We start from the raw sequence: 15,233 nt of genomic DNA, 5'->3' as shown, positions 1-15,233 counted from the left end.
AACCCAAAGAGGTGCTGGACACCAAGACCTCAAGGAAAGAAAATAACAAACCATGTGCCTGTGGTGTGCATGTATGGGGGAGAGAGACTTGAGAGAGTAAGTCCTTAGGGGTGTTTCAACACCTAGCACCTTGAACTAACTGGTTCGCGAGTGTTGGTTGAAAGCTTATTTTAAAGAGTCGTCCCCTCACAGAGCACTTAGCCTAAGGATGCAATAAACCCTGAGAAATAAAAGGGGAGGATCAAAGAATAAGGATCTCATAGGATGCAATCAAGTAAGTATTCAAAAGCATGATAAAGACCAGGAAACCAGTAAAGGAATGAACCTAAGTTGCTATGCATGAAACCCCATAAACCAAGAGCTTTACTTCTATAATAAGAACTTATTTCTCTTGTTCTTTCATTCATCATTCTTATGTTTCAGTACTTGCTTAGGGACAAGCAAGCTTTAAGTTTGGTGTTGTGATGCCAGGGCATTTTGGCCAGCTTCACTGACCTTTTCTTTACTGTTTTAGGGTAGTTTCATGCATTCCCCTAGTAAATAAGCAAGTTTTGGATAGATATTCACTTACATCTTGTTTCAAGCAAACATTGTGAACTTTACATAATTTCATAAGAATTATGCAAGAATTGAATGACAAATTAGATAATGCATGATCTCATGACTTGGAATAGAGCTTTGATGCACTTAACTGCTTGATTTTAGGACAAAGGAAGCAAGGAAGAACCACGTTAGTAGCCACGTTAGTCTAATTAATGTGACCACTAACGTGGAATGGGCATAGGCTTGCAACGTTAATTAAAAAAGTGATTGCCAATAACGCCTTCGAAAGCCATTATAGCTCACATTAGTTACCACGTTAATTACATTAACGCGGAAGCTAACGTGGAGGAGAAAGGAAGCTCCAACGTTAGTGGTAAAAGTGAATATCACTAACGTTGGAAAAAGGGCACACTTGGCCATGTTAAGAGTCACGTTAAGTACATTAACGTGAACTCTAACGTGGAAAGAACAAGGAATTGCCAACGTTAGTGACACTCACCTTTGTCACTAACATTGAATTAAGCCACTATTGCCCACGTTAGTTGCCACGTTAATTGCATTAACGTGCAAGCTAACGTGGAGGAAGAATTGATGGACCAACGTTAGTGACACTCACCTTTGTCACTAACGTTGGAGATGGCAATCACCACCACGTTGGTGGTCACGTTAATCTGATTAACATGAACTCTAACATGGGAAGGAGGGGCGTTTGGAGCGTTAGTGACAAAGGTAAGTGTCACTAACGCTCTCGAAGCTTAGGCAGGCCGACGTTAAGGGTCACGTTAGTTATACTAACGTGAACTCTAACGTGGGGAAAAGGGGCAATAAGCAACGTTATTGGAAAAGGTGAATGCCAATAACGTTTGCGAAGGACCAAGAGGCAACGTTAGTGGTCACGTTAGTGCCACTAACGTTGAAGTTAACGTGGACCAATTTTTGGCTTGGAACGTTAGTGAAAAAGGTAATCGTCACTAACGTTCTCGAACCCACATTTTCACTTAACGTTAACACCACTAACGTCCTAACTAATGTCCATGCCTAACTCACACTTTTTCTGCAAGCAAACCTGAGCCCACTGAAGACTGTAACTGCTTCAACTAAAAGATCCAAAGGCCCATATCCAAGACTTGAAGAGCCAACTAGAAGATCAGAAGAGGAGTATATATAGGAGTAGTTTTGAACTAGTAAAAGGGAGCTTTTGGCATTTTGGAGAACTACACTCTGTATATTTTACTTTCTCTGCAACTTCTAGTTTTTCTTTTTTGGGAAATGTACTTTTCATTCATGCTTTCCATTTCCAGAGCTATGAACAACTACACCCCTTTCATTGGGTTAGGGAGCTCTGTTGTAATTTGATGGATCAATAATAGTTTTCATTATTCTTCTTCTTTCTTTTCTCTGAATTTTACTAGAAAGCTTTCAATCTTCATCCTATTGGGTAGTTGTCTTGGAAAAGAAGCTATTCATATTTGGATCTCTTCGGACCTTGGAAGAGGAATGAAGAGATCATGCTAGAAATGCTTTCTCATGTTGGACCAAATTGGAGTTTGGATGGATATGGTGACATATAATCCTACCAACACTTTGATTTGGGAATACATGTGGTATAATCAGTGACCATACTTTATCTCTTCTCATGAGCAATTAGACCAAGGAATTGGCTATTGATCAAGATTTGAGAGATTGGGTTGCCAAGGAATTGGAATCCAATCACTTAAGATTGCCAAGGAGATCAATGAATGCATTGATTGAGGAAGAGATGAGAATGAACTTGATCCGGAGAATACAACATCTCCTAAGCCCGATGAATCCCCCATTTCTAATCTTACCCATTCTTTTTACTTTTTGCCATTTACTTTTATGCTCATTTCCCCAAATCCCCATTTAAGATTCTGCAAATTTACTTTCCGCCATTTACATTTTGCTCTTTATTTCCAGCATTTACACTTTCTGTTATTTACTTTTCCGCCATTTATGTTTCTGCAAATATCAACTCAATTTCTGCTTAGCTCAACTAGAACATTCCTCTTATTAAAGTTGCTTGACCAATCAATCCCTGTGGGATTCGACCTCACTCTATTGTGAGTTTTTACTTGACGACAATTTGGTATACTTGCCGAGGGAAAATTGTTGAGAGACAAGTTTCCGTGCATCAATGACGATCTATTGATTAATGCCATTAGCCTTGCATTGCATAGTTCCTGATATTAATTTTGGCCGGCTTAATACTAGCAAATTATGTATATGAAAGCACTAATGGGTTATCATAGATGATATACGAGTTTTGGGTAAAGCGAATCGTGGGTTTTGGGAACGTTAGAAACTATTTCTCGAGGTTATTAGGTTATGTGTCTTGAATTCTGTTTGAGTTGACTTGTCCTTTCATAGCCTAACTTGGAGTTTTTGTTTGCTAATCCTTTTGAAAAGTAGTTTAATTTTTAAACCCTATTCCTCTATTCATATGCATTCTTGTTTGATCCTAATTGCATATGCTTGTTTGAAATCCTTGTTGTATCTTTCTTTCTCTGTTTAAATTCTTCTTCTTGATTCATGTATTCTTTGATATAGCTTTGAACTTGTCTTGATGCGCTGTACCTTTTAAGTCCTTATTTCGAGTCCATTCTTAAAGAAATTGTGATTCAGTTTTTCTCTTATTTGACAGTAATTACAACCAATTTTAAAATTTTTTTATAGAATTGCTTTTGATTTGATATACAGTCTTCTATATAAAACTTTGAAAACTCCTCATACAGTTTAAAGACCATCTACTCCCAATATCTCGCTAGTTCTTTTACTGGTTTATGAAAATATACTTATTTAAAAAAATAAATAAAATAAAATAAAATAATACTTCTTGATTTTCTAATAAAATTACTACAATTCTTATGCATATCTTTACTTCGTTTGACAAACTTCACCTAAACTATTTTTCTCTAATTAATTGAATTTGGTTGAGCATAACACACTATATATGCAATTGCTATTTTTTTGAAAATTTTGAGCTCATATTTTTTCTTTCTAGCATGGACTAATTTCTTAAACTTTTCATCTCATGGACGTCATACTTAGTTCTGTTTTTAATTATTCTTTTATTTTTATGAACATCGTCATTAGTCTTAGTTTTCTTTCTCTTGTGAATTTCATACTCATCTGAGTCAGTTTGATTTGTTTCAATTTCGTGCATCGTTTATCCTCTCATTGTTTTTGTCGGAGTTCTTAGTCAAAGATTCTTTTTTGAAAATTGCTATTGATGAGTTGATTCCCTTTTAGTACGTCCTAATCTTCTTGAATGTTCTTGTGAGGTGGTGATTTTAGGTATACTTTCGGAGTTTTATTTTGAACTTTTTAAAGACGTTTTGATTCCTCTTTAAGGATATTGTAATTCAAATTTTTTTATTGCTTGATTTTAATTGAAACCATTGTTCAATTTTCAACGAAGTTATTTTAAAGTTGGCATGCGCTATTTTAAATGAAGTTTTGAAAAGCTTTCTTATTTAGTAGAAACATGTCCGTTTGTAACGCACTAATTATTTCCTTTACCAACTTATAAGCAAATTTTTACCTCGGGTTTTCTTTTCAACATAGAGTTTAAATCCCTCTTTTGTCCTTGCTATAATTTTTACACACGCTTGTTGGAACATGAACTTTGAGAATTTTTTAACAAGCATTTGATTTTCTTCCGAGTCTTATGAATTACTTTTGGTTATGTTGTGCACCTAACTATCTTTCTAAAATATTTGATGAAATATTTTAACTCTTAGCCAAACCCGTGTTCTTTCTGTTCTAAAGCTCTACATAATCTACTTCAACATGGAATTGTATTAAAGTAATGCCACATTTATACTCTTGTTATTCACTTATAAAATGTTTGTTGTGGACCCCTTTTCTTTGAAAATGTGAGATAGTTTTTGAAAAGTTCTTCACTCTTCATGAGAAATGCATTCGAAAGTGCTTTAATCCTACTCTTGAGTCTTGTAAGCTTTGTTTTCAATCTTAGACATTCTTCTTTTGTAAACCTTATACTTCTTTGACTCAGTTTGATTTTGTCCAAACTACTGCACTACTTTTTCTTTTATCGTTCCTATCAGACTTCTTTGATTCGGGTGTTATTCTTGAGGTTACCTAAGGTGATTTTCTTCCCAGCACTCTTTATCACTTGTACACCATTGTTTACTTGTAGTTTCATCAGTTCTTTCAAAACTCTTGCGGAGACTATTTTGTTGCATGTCCTTCTTTTTTCAGAATCTTGTATTCTTCTGAATAAACTTGAGAATTATTTTGATTTCATGTGCGACTCTTAGGCATAGTAATGAGATGCGTTAGTTCTTTAAGACGTGGTTCGTGGATGTGAAAGGCGAATCTTGTAAGTGTGCGATGCCACGTAATATTGTAGAGCTTTGTTTTACGCAAAAAAGTTTTGTTGATATTGTGCGTGTGACCGGTAGTGAGTTGCGACGTGATTGATGGAGTTGGAAAGTTGAAGTTCTGAAGTGGGTACGAGATTTGTGAGTGAATGTTATGTCCACTGTTTAATACTAGCATGCTTTGTAGCCTTTTACCATATTAACTACCACTTTACTTTGCGAACGCCTATCTTGAATTGCACCCTATTTTGTCATTTAATGATTTATTTTATTTACTCGAGAATATAATTTCCAGAAATTTATATATTAATTGAGTATTTTCTTATTATTGATTTAAACTTTAATGATTGAAAAATAATGAGTTTTATCTGTTTTAGTTTGAATGATTAGATTTTGAATTTTATTTTACGATTTAAAGGAAATTAATTTAATTATCTCTAATTATTGAGTTAGAGTATCTATTTGAAAATAAATTTGTAAATTAATAATTAAATAGTATTTTTATAGATATTATTGTTGGGTTAAAATTTGGTTTCCAATTACTCTATTACCCTAATTTTAATAAAATTACTAAACTAACCCTAACCCTAATTTTCTAAAAATGAAATCCTAACCCTAGCCCCCCCACCACACTCAGCCGCAACCCCTCTTTCCCCTTCAACAAACATATCAGAAAAGTAAAAGAAAGAAAGAAATGGGGAAACAGAGGGAAGTAGGGAGAATGGAGGAGAAGGGGAGGAAGAGAGGCACGAGCTTGCGCCGGTGGGCCTCGCCGCTTGCCGCCATCACGAGGAAGGCCAGAACTGAGCAAGGGGGAAGAAGCCACGCGGCAGAGCAGAGAAGAAGGGAAACTCACCGCGTCGCCGTCACCAATGGAGCCACGAGCTGCGCCCAGTCGCTGTCGAGGTCACCACGTCGTCGTCCTTGCCAGCTCCAAAAGAGAATCACGATGGAGCTCCGTTACTGCTTCTTTGGTCCGCCAAGAGTGAGCGACGCTGGGAGAGAGGGAGTCACTAGCCATAACCACTGCCGTTCGCTGGTGCATGAAATTGTGATCTCCAGGCTCGAACAGATCCTGGTAATGGCTCCAAAGCTTGGTGCTCTGATCTTAATTCATGATTGTCACAACTTCGATACAACTAACCAGCAAGTGCACTGGGTCGTCCAAGTAATACCTTACGTGAGTAAGGGTTGAATCCCACGGAGATTGTTGGTATGAAGCAAGCTATGGTCACCTTGCAAATCTCAGTCAGGCAGATATAAAGTGATAATGGTGTTTTCGAATATTATATAATAAAATAGGTATAGAGATACTTATGTAATTCATTGGTAGGAATTTCAGATTAGCGAATGGAGAGGCTTTTCGTCCCTCTGAACCTCTGCTTTCCTGCTATCTTCACCCAGTTAGTCTTACTCCTTTCCATGGCTGGCTTTATGTGATACATCACCACTGTCAATGGCTACTTTCGGTCATCTCTCGGGAAAATGATCCAATGCCCTGTCACGGCACGGCTAATCGTCTGGAGGCATCACCCTTGTCAATGGCTTCATCTTATCCTCTCAGTGAATAATATGCTCACGCACCCTGTCACGGCACGGCTATTCATCTGTCGGTTCTCGATCATGCTGGAATAGGATTTACTATCCTTTTGCGTCTGTCACTAACGCCCTGCAATCGCGAGTTAGGAGCTCGTCACAGTCATTCAATCATTGAATCCTACTCAGAATACTACAGACAAGGTTTAGACCTTCCGGATTCTCTTGAATGCCGCCATCGTTCTAGCTTACGCCACGAAGATTCTGGTTAGGAGATCTAAGAGATACTCATTCTAGCTTATTTCATGTAGAACAGAAGTGTTTGTCAGACACGCGTTCATAAGGGAGAAGGATGATGAGCGTCACACATAATCATCACCTTCATCACGTTCTTGGGTGCGAATGGATATCTTAGAAGCGAAATAAGAAGGATTGAATAGAAAACAGTAGTACTTTGCATTAATCTTTGAGGGACAGCAGAGCTCCACACCTTAATCTATGGAGTGTAGAAACTCTACCGTTAAAAATACATAAGTGAAGGTCCAGGCATGGCCGAGATAGCCAGCCCCCTAAAACGTGATCAAAGGATCATAAGGTAATCCAAAGATGCCTAATACAATAGTAAGAGGTCCTATTTATAATAAACTAGCTACTAGGGTTTACATGAGTAAGTATTTGATGTATAAATCCACTTCCGGGGCCCACTTGGTGTGTGCTTGGGCTGGGCTTTGATTGTTACACGTGTAGAGGTCCTCCTTGGAGTTGAACGCCAGCTTTTGTGCCAGTTTGGGCGTTCAACTCTGGTTTTGGCTCCTTTTCTGGCGCTGGACGCCAGATTTGGGTAGAAAGCTGGCGTTGAACGCCAGTTTACATCGTCTATTCTTGGCTAAAGTATGGACTATTATATATTGCTGGAAAGCCCTGGATGTCTACTTTCCAACGCAATTAGAAGCGCGCCATTTCGAGTTCTGTAGCTCCAGAAAATCCACTTTGAGTGCAGGGAGGTCAGAATCCAACAGCATCAGCAATCCTTTTTCAACCTCTGAATCTGATTTCTGCTCAAGTCCCTCAATTTCAGCCAGAAAATACCTGAAATCACAGAAAAACACACAAACTCATGGTAAAGTCCAGTAATGTGAATTTAACACAAAATCTATTAAAAACATCCCTAAAAGTAACTAGATTCTACTAAACACACTCTAAAAACAATGTCAAAAAGCGTATAAATTATCCGCTCATCACAACACCAAACTTAAATTGTTGCTTGTCCCCAAGCAACTGAAAATCAAAATAGGATAAAAAGAATAGACTATACTATAAATTCCAAACTATCAATGAAACAGAGCTTCAATCATATGAGCGGGACTTATAGCTTTTTGCCTCTTGAATAGTTTTGGCATCTCACTTTATCCATTGAGGTTCAGAATGATTGGCATCTATAGGAACTTCAGATTTCGAATAGTGTTATTGACTCTCTTAGTTCAGTATGATGATTCTTGAACACAGCTTCTTTATGAGTCTTGGCCGTGGCCCTAAGCATTTTGTTTTCCAGTATTACCACCGGATACATAAATGCCACAGACGCATAATTGGGTGAACCTTTTCAGATTGTGACTCAGCTTTGCTAAAGTCCCCAATTAGAGGTGTCCAGGGTTCTTAAGCACACTCTTTTTTTTTTTTGCTTTGGACCTTGACTTTAACCGCTCAGTCTCAAGTTTTCACTTGACACCTACACGCCACAAGCACATGGTTAGGGACAGCTTGGTTTAGCCGCTTAGACCAGGATTTTATTCCTTTAGGCCCTCCTATCCACTGATGCTCAAAGCCTTGGGGTCCTTTTTAATTGCCCTTGCCTTTTGGTTTTAAGGGTTATTGGCTTTTTGCTCTTGCCTCTTGGTTTTAAGAGCTTTGGCTTTTTCTACTTGCTTTTTCTTTTTCTTTCTACTTTTTTTTTCGCCTATTTTTTTTTTTTTCTGCAAGCTTTGTTCTTTGCTGCTTTTTCTTGCTTCATGAATCATTTTTATGATTTTTTAGATTATCAAATAACATGTCTCCTAGTCATCATTCTTTCAAGAGCCAACATATTTAACATTCTTAAACAACAACTTCAAAAGACATATGCACTGTTCAAGCATACATTCAGAAAACAAGAAGCATTGTCACCACATCAATATAATTAAACTAAGTTCAAGGATAAATTCGAAACTCATGTACTTCTTGTTCTTTTGAATTAAAACATTTTTCATTTAAGAGAGGTGATGGATTCATAGGACATTTATAACTTTAAGACAAAGTTACTAACTACTAATTATCATGTAATGAAGACACAAACATAGATAAGCACATAACATAGAAAACGAAAAGCAGAAGAATTAAGAACAAGGAATGAATCCACCTTAGTGATGGTGGCATTTCCTTCTTGAGGAATCAATGATGTCCTTGAGCTCTTCTATGTCTCTTCCTTGCCTTTGTTGCTCCTCCTTCAGTGCTTTTAGATCTTCTCTGATTTCATGAAGGATGATGGAGTGCTCTTGATGTTCCACCCTTAGTTGCTTCCAATAATTGTGTGGAAGAAAATGTATCCCTTGAGGTATCTCAGGGATCTCTTGATTTGCAGTCAAATGTTCTACCACTGAGCTATAGACCCTTGATGGAAGCTTTTGTCTTCCCTTTCCTCTTTCTAGAGGTTTCTCTGGCCTTAGGTGCCATCAATGGTTATGGAAAAAACAAAAAAAGCTATGCTTTTACCACACCAAACTTAGAATGTTGCTCGCCCACGAGCAAAAGAAGAAAGAATAGAAGAATAAGAAGAAGATATGGAGGAGATGGATGGGAGTGTGTATTCGGCCATATGGGTGGGATTGGGTGGGAGAGAGATATTGAATTTTTGAAGGTAGTGGGTGTATGAATGTGAGTGGTAAATGGAAAAAAAAGAAGGGATGATCATGAATGGAAAGAGAGATGATGAGGTAGGTGGGGATCCTGTGGGGTCCACAGATCCTGAGGTGTCAAGGCATTTACATCCCTGCACCAATTTAGGCATGTAAAATGCCCTTGCACACAACTCTTGGCGTTCAGCGCCAGGTTGGTGCCCATTTTGGGCGTTCAACGCCCATTTGCTGCCATTTCTGGTGTTGAACGCCAGAACCATGCTTGTTCTGGGCGTTCAGCGCCAGGATGCTCCCATTCTGGGCGTTCAGCGCCAGAACTATGCTCTGTTCTGGCGTTTGAACGTCAGACAGATGCTCCTCCAGGGTGTGATTTTTCTTCTGCTGTTTTTGATTCCGTTTTCAATTTTTATATTTATTTTGTGACTCCTCATGATCATGAACCTATAAAGACATATAACTAAGAAAAATATAGTTAGATAAATAAACATTGGGTTGCCTCCCAACAAGCGCTTCTTTAATGTTAATAGCTTGACAGTGGGCTCTCGTGGAGCCTCACAGATGTGCAGAGCTTTGTTGAGAGTCTCCAACACCAAACTTAGAGTTTGGATATGGGAGTTCAACACCAAACTTAGAGTTTGGTTGTGGCCTCCCAACACCAAACTTAGAGTTTGACTGTGGGGGCTCTGGTTGACTCTGCTTGGAGAGAAGCTTTTTCTGCTTCCTCTCCATGGTGCAGAGGGGGATCCTTGAGTTTTAAACACAAGGGAGTTCTCATTCCATTGAAGGAATATTTCACCTCTGTCAACATCAATCACAGCTCTTGCTGTGGCCAGGAAAGGTCTTCCTAGGATGATGGATTCATCCTCTTCCTTTCCAGTATCCAGGACTATAAAATCAGCAGGGATGTAAAGGCCTTCAACCTTTACTAACACGTCTTCTACTTGTCCATAAGCCTGTTTTCTAGAGCTGTCTGCCATCTCTAATGAGATTTTAGCAGCTTGCACCCCATAGATTTCCAGTTTCTCTATTACAGAGAGGGGCATGAGGTTTATTCCTGAACCAAGGTCACACAGAGCCTTAAAGACCATGGTGCCTATGGTGCAGGGTATTATGAACTTTCCAGGATCCTGTCTCTTCTGAGGCAATGTAAGTTGATCCAGATCACTTAGTTCATTGATGAACAAGGGAGGTTCAACTTCCCAAGTATTAATGCCAAATAGTTTGGCATTCAGCTTCATGATTGCACCAAGAAACTTGGCAGTTTGCTCTTCAGTAACATCCTCATTCTCTTTAGAAGAGAAATGCTCATCAGAGCTCATGAAGGGCATAAGGAGGTTCAATGGGATCTCTATGGTCTCTAGATGAGCCCCAGAGTCCTTTGGTTCCTCAGAGGGAAGCTCCTTATTGACCACTGGACGTCCCAGGAGGTCTTCCTCCTTGGGATTCACGTCCTCTCCTCTCCTCACAGGTTCGGCCATGGAACTTATGTCAATGGCCTTGCACTCTCCTTTTGGATTCTCTTCTGTATTGCTTGGGAGAGTACTAGGAGGGATTTCAGTGATCCTTTTACTCAGCTGGCCCACTTGTGCTTCCAGATTTCTAATGGAAGACCTTGTTTCATTCATGAAACTTACAGTGGCCTTAGATAGATCAGAGACTAGATTTGCTAAATTAGAAGTATTTTGTTCAGAGTTCTCTGTCTGTTGCTGAGTGGATGATGGAAAAGATTTGCTATTGCTAAACCTGTTTCTCCCACCATTATTAAAGCCTTGTTGAGGCTTTTGATCCTTCCATGAGAGATTTGGATGATTTTTCCATGATGAGTTATAGGTGTTTCCATAAGGTTCACCTAAATAATTCACCTCTGCTATTGCAGGGTTCTCAGGATCATAAGCTTCTTCTTCATAAGAAGCCTCTTGAGTACTGTTGGATGCAGCTTGCATTCCATGCAGATTCTGAGAGATCATATTGACTTGCTGAGTCAATATTTTATTCTGAGCCAATATGGCATTCAGAGTATCAACTTCAAGAACTCCCTTCTTCATAGGCGTCCCATTACTCATAGGATTCCTTTCAGAAGTGTACATGAACTGGTTATTAGCGACCATGTCAATGTGTTCTTGAGCTTCTGCAGGCGTTTTCTTTAGGTGAATGGATCCACCTGCAGAAGTGTCCAGTGACATCTTTGATAGCTCAGATAAACCATCATAGAATATATCCAGGATGGTCCATTCTGAAAGCATGTCAGAAGGACACTTTTTGGTCAACTGTTTGTATCTTTCCCAAGCTTCATAGAGGGATTCACCTTCTTTCTGTCTGAAGGTTTGAACATCAGCTCTAAGCTTGCTCAGCTTTTGAGGAGGAAAGTACTTGGCTAAGAAAGCCGTGACCAGCTTATCCCAAGAGTTCAGGCTGTCTTTGGGTTGAGAATCCAACCATAATCTAGCTCTGTCTCTTACAGCAAAAGGGAAAAGCATGAGCCTGTAGACTTCAGGATTTACTCCATTAGTCTTAACAGTATCACATATCTGTAAGAACTCAGTTAAGAACTGAAAAGGATCTTCAGATGGAAGTCCATGAAACTTGCAGTTCTGCTACATCAGAGAAACTAACTGAGGTTTCAGCTCAAAGTTGTTTGCTCCAATGGCAGGAATGGAGATGCTTCTTCCATGTAAATTGGAATTAGGTGCAGTAAAGTCACCAAGCATCTTCCTTATATTATTATTATTTTCGGCTGCCATCTCCTCTTCCTGTTCGAAAATTTCTGAAAGGTTATTTCTGGATTGTTGTAATTTAGCTTCTCTTAATTTTCTCTTCAGAGTCCTTTCAGGTTCTGGATCTGCTTCTCCAAGAATGTTCTTATCCTTGCTCCTGCTCATATGACAAAGAAGAAGGCACAGAAAAATAATAATAATAATAGAGATCCTTTATACCACAATATAGGGATCCCTGTGTGAGTAGAAGAAGAGGGGGAGACAAAGAATGTAATATAATGGAAGAAACACAACTGTGAGGAGGCTAGAGATGTGAGATGAGATGTTAGGATATGAATGAATAAATAGAATAAGATGGGAGAGAGGGAATTTTCGAAAATATTTTTGAAAAAAGAGTTAGTGATTTTCGAAAATGGTTTTTGAAAAATGTTAGTAATTTTCGAAAATTTTTAAAATAAAAAATAAAAATAAAAATAATTAGTTAATTAAAAAGAAATTTTTGAAAAAGAGGGAAGATATTTTTGAAAATTAGAGAGAGAGAGTTAGTTAGGTAGTTTTGAAAAAGTTAAGAAACAAACAAAAAGTTAGTTAGTTAGTTGAAACAAATTTGAAAAGATAAGAAGTTAGGAAGTTAGAAAAGATATTTTGAAAAGATATTTTTGAAAAAGATAAGATAAGAAGATATTTTAGAAACTAATTTTGAAAAAGATTTGATTTTTAAAATCTCAATTAATGACTTGATTCATAAGAAATCACAAGATATGATTCTAGAACTTAAAGTTTGAATCTTTCTTAACAAGCAAGTAACAAACTTCAAATTTTTGAATCAAAACATTAATTGATTATGTTATTTTCGAAAATATGGTATAAAAATAAGAAAAAGATTTTTGAAAAATATTTTTGAAATTTTCGAAAATAATTAAGAATTTTGAAAAAGATTTGATTTTTGAAAAAGATTTTGAAAAAGATAAGATTTTCAAATTGAAAATTTGATTTGACTCATAAGAAACAACTTGATTTTAAAAATTTTTGAAAAAGTCAACCCAAATTTTCGAATTTGATGAGAGAAAAAGGGAAAGATATTTATTTATTTTTTTTTATTTTTGAATTTTTATGATGCAAGAGAAAAACACTAAAAGGATGCAATGCATGAAATTTTTAGATCAAAACAATGAATGCATGCAAGAATGCTATGAATGTCAAGATGAACACCAAGAACACTATGAAGAATATGATGAACATCAAGAACATATTTTTGAAAAATTTTTAATGCAAAGAAAACATGCAAGACACCAAACTTAGAATTCTTTAATGCCTAGACACTAAGAATTCAAGAATGCATATGAAAAACACTATACAACACAAAACAAAAAATCATCAAGATCAAACAAGAAGACTTACCAAGAACAACTTGAAGATCATGAAGAACACTATGAATGCATGAATTTTCGAAAAATGCAAGATGCACATGCAATTGACACCAAACTTATAACATGACTCAAGACTCAAACAAGAAACACAAAATATTTTTGATTTTTATGATTTTCTAATTTTTTTTTTGTATTTTCTTTTAATTTTTTCAAAAATTATTGTGAAAAGTAAGAATAAGGATTTCAAAATCTTCAATATGAATTCCAGGAATCTTGTCATGTTAGTCTTAAAGCTCCAATCAAAGGGTCAGGCATGGCTTAATAGCCAGCCAAGCTTTAATAAAAATATGAGTGTAATTCAGACATGACAAGCCTGACATACCCTATCCAGAAGGATTGGGCATGACTCCACTGAAGTGATTAGCCAATCCCAAAGCAGTTTGGGTATGGCTTTACAGCCAGATAGGCTTCAACATGCTTCATGAAACACTAGAATTCATTCTTAAAAATTTTGAAGCCATAGAATAATTTATTTTTGAAACCATTATTTTTAGTAAAAAATTTTTTTTTTTTTCGAAAACAAGTGAGGAATTTTTGAAAGATTTTTGAAAAATTTTTGAAAACAAAACAAAAAGAAAATTACCTAATCTGAGCAACAAGATGAACCGTCAGTTGTCCATACTCAAACAATCCCCGGCAACGGCGCCAAAAACTTGGTGCACGAAATTGTGATCTCTAGGCTCGAACAGATCCTGGTAATGGCTCCAAAGCTTGGTGCTCTGATCTTAATTCATGATTGTCGCAACTTCGATACAACTAACCAGCAAGTGCACTGGGTCATCCAAGTAATACCTTACGTGAGTAAGGGTCGAATCCCACGGAGATTGTCGGTATGAAGCAAGCTATGGTCACCTTGCAAATCTCAGTCAGGCAGATATAAAGTGATAATGGTGTTTTCGAATATTATATAATAAAATAGGGATAGAGATACTTATGTAATTCATTGGTAGGAATTTCAGATTAGCGAATGGAGAGGCTTTTCGTCCCTCTGAACCTCTGCTTTCCTGCTATCTTCACCCAGTCAGTCTTACTCCTTTCCATGGCTGGCTTTATGTGATACATCACCACTGTCAATGGCTACTTTCGGTCATCTCTCGGGAAAATGATCCAATGCCCTGTCACGGCACGGCTAATCGTCTGGAGGCATCACCCTTGTCAATGGCTTCATCTTATCGTCTCAGTGAATAATATGCTCACGCACCCTGTCACGGCACGGCTATTCATCTGTGGGTTCTCGATCATGCTGGAATAGGATTTACTATCCTTTTGCGTCTGTCACTAACGCCCTGCAATCGCGAGTTAGGAGCTCGTTACAGTCATTCAATCATTGAATCCTACTCGGAATACCACAGACAAGGTTTAGACCTTCCGGATTCTCTTGAATGCCGCCATCGTTCTAGCTTACGCCACGAAGATTCTGGTTAGGAGATCTAAGAGATACTCATTCTAGCTTATTTCATGTAGAACAGAAGTGTTTGTCAGACACGCGTTCATAAGGGAGAAGGATGATGAGCGTCACACATAATCATCACCTTCATCACGTTCTTGGGTGCGAATGGATATCTTAGAAGTGAAATAAGAAGGATTGAATAGAAAACAGTAGTACTTTGCATTAATCTTTGAGGGACAGCAGAGCTCCACACCTTAATCTATGGAGTGTAGAAACTCTACCGTTAAAAATACATAAGTGAAGGTCCAGGCATGGCCGAGATGGCCAGCCCCCTAAAACGTGATCAAAGGATCATAAGGTAATCC

General features: G+C 37.7%; 1 non-coding gene across 1 annotated transcript; it reads left to right on the top strand.

The window, feature by feature from the left end:
• Positions 1–11,571: 11,571 nt before the first annotated feature.
• Positions 11,572–11,679, top strand: LOC148544553 (small nucleolar RNA R71). Its single transcript, XR_015900701.1, has one exon. It is a non-coding gene; the product is annotated as a small nucleolar RNA R71 (small nucleolar RNA).
• The last annotated feature ends 3,554 nt before the right edge of the window (positions 11,680–15,233 follow it).

The sequence above is a fragment of the Arachis ipaensis genome, chromosome B9 (genome assembly GCF_059453495.1).
Source record: "Arachis ipaensis isolate K30076 ecotype BB chromosome B9, ASM5945349v1, whole genome shotgun sequence".
NCBI classification, from domain to species: Eukaryota; Viridiplantae; Streptophyta; class Magnoliopsida; order Fabales; family Fabaceae; genus Arachis; species Arachis ipaensis.
The sequence above is the reverse complement of the archived record's forward strand: the minus strand, read 5'-3'. Positions and strand labels throughout refer to the sequence as shown.